We start from the raw sequence: 9,088 nt of genomic DNA, 5'->3' as shown, positions 1-9,088 counted from the left end.
TTTCCATTACATATAAAATTTCCCAAGTTTAGATATTAATTAGGAAATAATTTAGGTAAAAATGCAACCATTGTATGCTCTGAAAAGTGCAAGTATTGAAGTTTCACAAAACATCACTCTCTTCTGTCTGTATACATATACACGTATATATTTGTGTATGTGCTTATATGTATATCACAAATGTTTTGGAATGTGTCTCTTTATCTTTTAATTCGTGGTTCCCATATGATTCTAACCTGAACCTCATAAATCTAGTAATAGCTACACATGCGGGTGAGAGATAGCATGAGAGACCTCAACATGTAAAAGCTGTCTGCATGTTCCTGATGCTTCAGAATGTCTGGTGAGGACCATGCACAGATCACTGCTAAGCATTGTGGGATCATGCAAAGTTGCATAAAACCGAAGGGTGGGAGGATGAGAGATAAAACATACATAAAAGCAACTACATTAAAAAAAGCAAATTAGCCCGGCTGGTGTGGCTCAGTGGTTGAGCATTGACCCATGAACCAGGAGGTCACGGTTCAATTCCCGGTCAGGGCACATGCCCGGGTGGCGGGCTCGATCCTCAGTCGGGGCGTGCACTTCTGATCATTGATGTTTCTATCTCTCTCTTCCTCTCCCTTCCTCTTTCTGTAATCAATAAAAGCACATTAAAAAAAATAAAAGCAGCAAGTGATAAAGAACTTAGGATGGACACTGATAACATATGGGGCCTAGATGTTTTTGTCCAATACAATGACAAGTGATGGATCCAACTGCCACATTTCACAATGATAACTTTCAGGAAAGACACATTTCCACTGTGGTTTAATTTTCTCTTTCCTTCTCTTCTCTTCTCCCCTCCTCTCCTCTCCTTTTTTGCTAGACACAGACCTGCCCATGAAGACCCACAGGAAAGGTGGCATTTCAGTGTCAGTTGCACGACAGCACTAAGCAGAATGCTTAGGTTTAAAAACACTTTTTAAGTTTTGATGATTTAAAAAAATTGCAAAATATTTCAGACACACAAAAACGACATAAAGAACATTTAACTCGAATAAAAACGAAATCAGGCTCTTTTCAAATATTAAACGAACAAAACTGTTTATCAGCACATGCGCCCCTCCCCCAGGCCCTCCCCGGCCACCTCCCAGTGCCTGACCCTCTATAGTCAGCCTGTCCTGGGATTTGTGAGTCACCACACCCTTCGGCAAAGCTCTCTGTCTGTGCGCCTCAGCAGTGTTTATGCCTCTGCTGCTAATCCTGCATCTGAGCAACCAGTTTCAGAAAACAATACAGGGAAGAGCCGGTCACACACATCAGGGCATGTGTGCACGTTTCCTTTGTTTATCTCAAGCTACATGTTTGGGGAAACTCTTGTCATGTTTACCTTCACATCCGTATTTCCTGCCTGAGACGCAAACAGGCCTGGCTTCCTAAGTGGGGACCAGGGCAGCCGCGTAGGGTTCCTCGTGGAGAAACGGGGTCGTGCCTGGGGTTTAGTGCTCGGTGGTCATCATCGTGACATTCTTACTGACTTTATCTTGTGGCTGTGAGTTTGGGTCCTTTAAGCGCCGTCCGATGGGATGGCCACGCGGGCCAGAGGGTGGGGCGGGGGGTTCACTTGTGCTCTGTCTCCCACCACCTCTGTGTCCTCTGCCTTCCCCTCCCCGAGACGGCCCAGTTATTGCTGGTCGACTACCCCTGGTGGCGGTGGAGGTAAGGGAGGAAACGGGGGCGGGGTCACGCATGAGCACCCCACCTTGCAGGGTGAGGCCTGGACACCTGTGAAGGTCTCCCCGTGTGCCGAGCTCCCTGCAGCGCTCAGGGAGTGCAACATCCACTAGCAAACGGGCTGCAAGAGAGGCAACAGAAGAAAGAAAAACCCCTTTCCCGAGCTTGCGTGCTGCAGAGGGCCCATAAGCCGTGTGGCCGGCCCTGGAAGAAAGATGCCAGCACGTGAAATTCAGAGGGCTCGGGGTCCCAATGCAGCTTTACCAAGAAGCTGTCTAGATCAAACGGGACGAAGGCAAGCCTTTCCCTGAGCTTCGGACCCAGGCTGCAGCTCCAGCTGGGAAGGGAGAGCATGCACGCGGCCCTGGCATTCCCATGGGCACCGCGATGGCTTTCCCCACACGGGCATGGAAGCCGCTTCAACGCGCGGCCCTGAGAATTATAGCCCCGGGTGAGTGTGTGTGTGTGTGTGTGTGTGTGTGTGTGTGTGTGTGAGTTCGTGTTTCCCGAGTCTCCATCTGCTATATTTCTTGGGGCTTTCCTCTTTGCTTCCTTTTTCCTTCCATTTGAAGAAATCATCCCATTATTTGAGACAAGATTTGTCCCAGAGTTTCAGTTCTTGTGTGTGAGATTTTCTTTTTTTTCCAAAGCGAAAAAAGAATTAAGGTAGGTTGAGCACGCCAGGCAGGCCCATCCATCTTGTCTGTAATTGGGTCTGCCATTGGTGAGTAGCCACTTGGGAGGAAATTGCTCACCCATGTGGGGTGGATGAACCCTTTCAGGGCTCAGGGCCTCCAGCGAGGGCCGCACAATGGCCTCCTGCCAGACAGTACCCCGTGGTGCCTGGCTCCGCGGCGGCTGCGGGCTCTGAGCAGGAGCAGCCTGTTTACCGGTCCCCAGATAAGCGTCTGTTTGCTCTCCCTCTTCCGGGTCCAGCAGGGCCGTGGTCCCTCTAGAGAGGACTGACATTTAAATGCACAAGGGCTTTTGGGGGTGTGGGAACAGGTATGTAAACTCACCAACAGTCCCTTTGTTTGACGGAGGGGAGAGAAAGCAATAGGAGCCCATGACGTCAAGGTGAAAGCTGATGAGGCCATTCCTGCTTCCAGTCGATTAATCTCTGGGCCATTGGAAGGCAACTGTTTATAAAGACATGCCAGCTCCACTGGCACTTGCTCCATAATTGTTCTCACAAACTGGCATTCCCTTTTCTTTCCTACTAAAGGCCTGGTGCATGGATTCGGTGGTGTCCCTCGGCCTGGCCTGTGCCCTCTCACAATCTGGGACCCCTCGGGGGATGTCGGAGAGCCCGTTTTGGCCCGATCCCCACAGGCCAGGCCAAGGGACCTCACTGGTGTATGAATCCATGCACCGGGCCTCTAGTATGCATATAAGATCTTTGGTTAATCTCTTCCCGCCCTCTCCCTCCCTACTTCCCTCTAAGATTCATCAGTCTGTTTCCATGCCTGTGCGTTGAGCGTCTGCCCCCTGGTGGTCATTGTGCATCATGGTTACCGGTCAAACGGTCGAACAGTGAATGGTCAAATGGCCGCTTAGGCTTTTATATATAGACAGATAACATATTCCAAATCACATCTTGTTGCAAGAGCCGTCAAGTGAAATAGTTACCTATCCAAGTGAACAATGTCAGATCACCTCTTTCATCCAATAGAGGCGCTGGAGATAAATACCCGGGTAAGGAAGTGGAATTCCTGTGTTTATGCTTTCAGACGATTTAACTGAAGGAACATTTAGCTGCCACTCCTTCCTGTTTTGAAAGAACCCTCTGCTTCAGAGGCCAATGGCTGAATTCATATCAATATTCTGCCTAAAATTCATCAAGAGGAAGGCCTCTCTTCCTCTTGAATGGATTCCGAAGCACAAAAGCCTATGTGTATCTTTACCTGCTATTTGGAATGGCCTGGTACCTCAGAGAGTCAAAATCTCCCAATGACCTTTATGACATGGGGACTATAACAGAATAATGAGTTCATAGCTTTGTATAAAACATACTTAAATTTTGTGGGCCATCCTTTAGAAAGCACAGGGAATAATGCTCTCTCTGGAAAGGACTGAGCTAAAGGAGAGAGATTTATATTTGAAGCACAGTAAGAGTCTAAGAAGGCAAAATCCCAATTTAGTTGGGGACAAGACTGTTGGAAAATTTCCCAAAGTGCTTTGTTCTAAATCTTTGCAATAATAACCTTGGATTGTGGTTTTGTGTTGACTGGTTGTCCTATTCCTCTTGCCTCAGTCCTCTGAATCTGGTATCTGGAACAAATATAACCCCTAAAGGGTTGGTTTCTGTAGGGCGTGAGCTATAGAATCGGGAGGAGCAGGCAGGGTGTGGTGGCACCCAGAGCAAAGCAACTGATGTGTGTTTAAGGCCTTGGCCTCAAACAGGCCAAGATGAAAACATTCAGGGGAAATGCTCCCTGAAGGGAAGAAGGTGTTGGCAACAGCCAACGTGTCTTAAGCAACATCGAACAACTTAGAGCTCTTGACAGATGGGCTAGGAATTCGGAGCATATATGCCCCTGGGAAACCAGCCAAAATGTCTTTTACGTCTATAGCGACGGCGTGGACAAATTGCAGTTGTTCTCAACTCTGACCCGCGCAGGGCTCCTCCCTGGCCGAGCTGCTTTCCTTCCCCCTGGTGTTCTCATCTTACTCCCGGGAAGAGAGCAGAATGTTCTGCCTGGAATTTTATCTTTAAATTTCTGGGGTGGCGAGGAGAGCCCCAGGGCCTGTCTCAGGGAGCGGGAAGGGTCCAGGTGTGCAGCCTGCTCTTTTTCACAGCGTCCGATGTTAACACTTCACTCGTCTAAATCAGACACACCGAACTGGGAGCCTTTGTTGAGGGAAAAAATCATGTTTGCCAATGAATCCAATACAGTTCAACTAAAACCAAGCCTGTTACCCAGCTTTAAAGACCATCTGTCTACGTATTTCTAAACTGTCCTCTAAATAGAATCGTGAGAAGTCACCGGTAGAATAATGCTCTTCCGCAGGCCAACCTGACCGGACAGGTACGCTTACCAGGGAGCAAAGGTGACGTCAGGTGTGGGCACGCTACACCGTCTCCATTGCTGTGACGGAAGTGGTCAGCCACAGGCCTGTGCCTGCTGACCTGGTTCACCCGAGATCGTTCTGTGTTTGACAGAAGCTACTGTAGGACCCTAACGTCCTTCTGATTCAGATGAAATGGCCTTACTCCAGCTTGGCGTCCTACAGAGAAGAAGAGAACCTGTTGGGCGTGGCTAGTGTGGTAGAGAGCAAAGCATGATGGTCAGAAACCTTTCGCTCTGGGCAGCTTAGGTGGGACTGGCTGACAGCGTGCCTTTGAGCAGAAAGGAATGGTGGTTCCTCCAGCGTGGCTTAGTCCTCCAGGCGCCTACCAGTGGGCTTCGTGCCTCAGCCTGCAGCCACCCTCTGCGGCTGACACTAGGTCGGCACCTGGAGATGGGATACTGCGTCCACCCTCCCCTGGGCAGACACCTTCTCCATGAGGACATCCTTCACGTACAGAAGAGGGGGCTAAGCAAAGGGGGAAAGCTGCCTGTGATCATAGCACCAACAGGAACCGGGCTGAGGAGAACGTGAAACTCATCCTAACCAGGGCCTTCCCGGCCACAGCAAACCCTCGGAGGGAAGGCAGTGTCCGCGGGAGCTTCCTCTTCCTCAGTGACTCCACTTGGCCTCTAGTCTGAAGCCCGTTTCTTGGACACAGTGTTTGGAGCCTGATGTGGTCTTGCTCACTTTCCCAGCTTAACTTCTTCCCTTTCCAGCCTCAGCCTTTAGGCCCTAACAAGCCCTCCAGATGCCCAGGCCCCATTCCGACGGCCTCTGTCCATCAGCCTGCAGCGACCTTGCACGCCACACCCTGGTCTGGCTCATGTCTTCTTTAACCTTTAGGATTCAAGTTGAAGATCATTTTGTTCAGAAAATTTCTTTGCCTCCCAAGACTGAAATAGGTTCCCTTCCTGGGCACCCACGATACCCTATGCATATCTCCACAGCTGACCTGGGGACGCTTGTGTATAGTTATCCATCTCCTCTCCTTTCCCTACTGCAAAGGACGGACCCGCCTTCAGGAATGAAGAACACGTCCCCTGAGATTCTGGCAGTGCCACGGGGGACAGCTCCCTGCAGGGACTCCCTTTGTTGCAAAGAGCTTCCCGAGCCAAGTCACGTCCCTTTCCTGGGGTGGTCAGCCCCCGGAACTAATCAACACAAGCGTGGCGAGGCTCAGCCCTCACCCTGGGTTCAAGGCCAAGCTCCCCTGAACGTCAGAACTCTCTGCAGGGTCGGCTGCCACTTCTTCCCATTGAGGCTGCATCACAGCTCGGCTTCCCTGTGCCCAACCTGCTTCCTTCTCGCCCTTCCACAGGGGTCGGCCCCAAGGGCTCCCTCACACATCTCTGGCACACTGACCGCCCTCTTGGAATCGTGTCCAAGGGTGCCCTGTGCGACACCTGCCTTCCCCTGTCCTGAGCAACGCGAGGACAGGGACTGTGGCTTCTTCATCTCTGTATTTCCAGCTCCCAGCACACTGCCAGCACCGAGTGTGCTCTCAGTCAATGTCAGTGTGCTCTCAGTCAATGTCAGTGGGCTCTCAGTCAATGTCAGTGTGCTCTCAGTCAATGTCAGTGGGCAGGTTGAATAAACGAGACTCAGTGAAAGGGGCATTGGTACTGGGAGAAGACGAGGGGCAATCAGGTTGCCTCTAGAAGGCGCATGGCTTTCTCACCTGATAGGCTGGACTTGGAGTTCACAGATTGGGTGCTGACGCTCTCCTCCTCTTCCTTATTCAGTGTGTGTGGCTGGATTCCAGCAGGAAGCAGAGCGCATGCTAAAACAAGGTGATGTGAGAGAGTTTACTAACACGACTGTGTACAAGCAAAGGCCAAGTGCAAGGAAACCAACAAATAGGGTGGTATTTGGGGCAACTGACATGATACCATCTCCGGGCTAACAGGACAAGGGGAAGGGGCTGGGCTGGAACCCAGACTGGCACCAGCAGGGAACCGTGGCTTGCCCAGAGGGGCACAGGCCATTCACCACGACCTGGTAGGAAGGGAGTGGAGAAATAAAGGCTCAAAGCTTATTTCCACCACCTCCTCTCTCCTCCCAGTGTCTCCCATTGGCCGAACCCAGGGAGAAGCCAGAAAGGGGTCCTTGCTGCAGGCCAATGGCGCAGAGCGCAGAGAAGGGGGAGGGGGTGGAGAAGGGAGGAGGATGGTCTAGGGAGGCAAACAAAAGGTACCCAGCACAGGGACCATGGAGACTCAAGAGTTGAAGTGATTTGCCTCTTCCCCCTTGCCCGCCGGATGGGTAAGCTGCCTAAAACACGCTTTGTAAGCTGCACACTGGAACACATGCCTTTCACAGGGTTTAACTGAGACTATTCCACGGGCAGGTCTAACTGAAACGCTTTCCCAACTTAGGAGGAGTTGCGGCAGACAGTGTTGCTGGTTCCGGGCCGGAAGTCACTCCCCGCCTGCTGGCCACAGCGCCTTTGGGTGAGTGGGGACTGGGGTGGGGAGGCCAGCTGTCTGAGTGTTGACCTGTGCCCTGCATTTCAATCCTTTGGTTCATGTATAAGCACACGGGCGCGTTTTCGCCCGCGAGGGGCTTCAGAATTCAGAGTGCCTCTGCGATAGTTCAGCATTATTTGGAAGAATGGAGCCACGTGATTTATTTGCTCAATGCTCATTAAAAAAAATCTATAGCCTAGCTTCTCTAACTCCTACCACAGCTCTCACCTCCCACCCAGGGGAAACTGGCAGGATTCCAAATCTTTTGGGGCAAAGAAAAGGTGCCTAGACTCAATATAATTTGTGGGAAATTTAGTTTTTAAAAACTAACAATGTTTTCATTTCATTTTATTTATTACTCTTTAATTTTCATTCTTTGTTTCTGTATATGTTGGGGATATATGAAACCTAAAAAGCCAGAGACTTTGACTTTTGTGTGTCCCTTAGCAAAGGGGACTGTGGAATGTGTGCTCCTAATGCAGTTTTATCCTTCCCCTCCATCTCTCCCTCCCTCCAACCCTCCCTCCCTTCCTCCCTCCCTCCTTCCCTCCCTCCCTCTGTCTCTCCCTCCCTCCCTGCATAAATGCACGCACACATACATTCATTTAGTACATGTTTGTGAATCCCAAGCATATACCATGTACTTTTCTAGGCAGTAGAGATACAGAGATGAACAAACTGAGAAGAAGTGCTGCTTATATTCTAGTGGGGGGAGTTAGACAATAAACAGGAGAGAGAAATAAAAGGTATAGTATATTGGATGTTGGCAAGTGCTTGGGAGAAAAATAAACTAAGAAAGGGAAATGGGGAGAGTGGGACTGTTGTTTTTCAGAGTGATCGAGGAATGTCCACGTATAAACATATGGCACTCAACCAGCGTAAGATGAAATTATACTCTCGATTACAAACATGCAGTTTTGGTTCTAACTGCTTTAACGGAGACTCTGGGTGATGCACTGAGGTTGTCTGAGCCACGTCTCTCACCTGTGAAGGACAGAGGTTGAGTGGGGCAGAGGGAGAATGCTGTAATTCCAGTGAAATGGTCCTGTGAAATATGTGGACATAATACTCACAGCCATCCTTTTTAAATTTAAATTTCACTTTTCAATGACAGTTGACACTGTGTATTATTTTGTGTTAGTTTCAGTGTACAGCATAGTGGTTTGATAATCATATACTTTATAAAGTGATCCCCCTGGTAGTCCTGGTATCCAGCTGGCACCATACATAGTTATTATGATATTATTGACTCTATTCCCTATGCTGTACTTTATATCCCCGTGACTATCTTGGAACTATCAATTTGTACTTCTTGTTCCCTCACCTTTTCCACCCAGTCCTCCATCCCCTTTGGCAGCCATTAGTCTGTTCTCTGTATCAATGAGTCTGTTTTGTTTGTTCATTTATATTTTTTAGATTCCTCATCTAAGTGAAATCATATGGTATTTATCTTTCTCTAACGGTTTTATTTAATTGAGCATAATATCCTCTAGGTCCATCCATGCTGCCACAAATGATAACATTTCATTCTTTTTTTTATGGCTGAGTAGTAGCATTCCATTGCATATATGTACACACTTTTTTAATCCACTGGTCTATGGGTGGGCACTTGGGCTGCTTCCACATCCTGGTTACTGTAAATAACCCTGCAATGAACATAGGGGTGCATGTCATCTTTCGAACTGGTGTTTCATAGTAATTCTTGATTCCTTCCTTTCTTTCACAGCTTGTCAGCAAATTCTCTTGGCTCTGCTGGCAACCCATATCCACACGCAGAGCACTGCTCCCACTCCCCCTGCCACCGTCTTGGTCTGAACCACCATCATGTCTTGTCT

This window comes from Eptesicus fuscus, chromosome 4 (assembly GCF_027574615.1).
Source record: "Eptesicus fuscus isolate TK198812 chromosome 4, DD_ASM_mEF_20220401, whole genome shotgun sequence".
Lineage (NCBI taxonomy): Eukaryota > Metazoa > Chordata > Mammalia > Chiroptera > Vespertilionidae > Eptesicus > Eptesicus fuscus.
The sequence above is the reverse complement of the archived record's forward strand: the minus strand, read 5'-3'. Positions refer to the sequence as shown.